The following is a 1,623-nucleotide window of genomic DNA, read 5'->3' as shown; positions in this document are numbered from 1 at the left end:
CATCCTTGTGATATGATATTTATTATCTTATGGGGGAAGGGGACTCTGCAAATGGAAACTATCTAGTTGCGGAGGGAGAGATATACAGTTAGATCAGTGGGGAATATCGCTGATCAGCGGGAACCTTTCTCTGTCAGGAGCATCCTAACCATTAACCGAGTGACCTCTTCTGTCCAAAAGAAGACAAGCAGGATAAACATGAACACCCCAGAAGTACCCACACCACAGCAGGCTTCTCAAGGTTGCATCATTGCCAACACTTCTCTCTAGCCCTCTCCTACCCCCAGGTGGTGCTATGTGTCATGACAAAGATAATTTTGCCCTGGGTCTTCAATCCATTATGTCCAGCTAACTTCAACGTGCATTTTTATTCAGAGATAATTATGTGTTGATCAGAGAAGTCAGCAGCTGTCACCCATATAGCAGGCACACCTGCAGTGTGACATAGGTGGTAACGATGGCATGCTCTTGAGCTGTCATGACACGGACAGGGACTTTATTATGTATATGTCATCATTTCTCTTAAGAAAATTATACTTTCCCACACAATGATAATAATGAACCTTTAGAACACTCCCATAAACCTCATTTGCAGTTTTATTCTTGACCTTCATTAAATACATTCTAAATATGTAGAAACACCTATAAATATAGTGTGCTTTGAGTCTCTATAAATAAGTTTGTATCTGTAACCAAGTATGAGATATCAAATTGGACATATAGAGCTCTGAACTAAAAACTAAAAATGTCTTAAATGCGCTTTGAATTAAAAACTAAAAATGTCTTAAATGAAAAATAATTTAGCCACTTTGGCATTTTTAACTTTTCCACAATTATAAGAACATAAATATTTATACATTTGGAGGTATTTGTTGAACTGATATATGAGTGCTACCAAAATGGACTTTACTGGATTAACTAGTGTCAAGTTATCATGTATATTCTATAATTAAATTTACGTGATAAAACTAAAGAGAAAATCTTCATGTAGACAATGTTGACTTCTAAACCTTTATGCATATAAGATTTAAATAAAAATTTCCTATTAAGTCAATGTAATAACTGAGTTGACATCTATATGACGCTGAGGCATATAGAAAACAGAGGCAATTTAAAAATTTTAGTTGCAAACCTTGTTCATAACTATAGAATTAAAGTATATGTTTTAGAAAGATGATATGAAATTGACCTGAGCTAAATTTTGGATAAGGTGATTCGTTACACTAAAAACCTATAAAGGAATGGTTAAGGGATAATTTTTAAAATGCTGTTCTTTCAACTCCATAATCCATTACCCTTACAGACCTGTAGAGTTTGGAGGAGTATGTGGCATAGAGCATCCACGATCCTGGGCAATTTAGGGTCATTAATATTTAATAGTTGGCCTAAGATCACCTCTGTATTTATTTCTTGTGGGTCCTTTTAATAGAAACAAGGGTCTCCCTCCTCTCCTTTTAGTTAGGAAATGTAATCTGTAGCAACTTCCAGGATTCACTGAGCCCTGTCCCTTTCTCCCCTAGTCTGACTAAATCAGAAATTTATTTATTGAACAGTTATTATTTCCTAGATACCATAACAAACCTTCTTTGCATTATTTCACTTAATCTTCATCAAATCTATGAA

The sequence above is a fragment of the Hyperoodon ampullatus genome (assembly GCF_949752795.1).
Source record: "Hyperoodon ampullatus genome assembly, chromosome: 9".
Lineage (NCBI taxonomy): Eukaryota > Metazoa > Chordata > Mammalia > Artiodactyla > Ziphiidae > Hyperoodon > Hyperoodon ampullatus.
Note: the sequence above shows the minus strand (reverse complement) of the source record.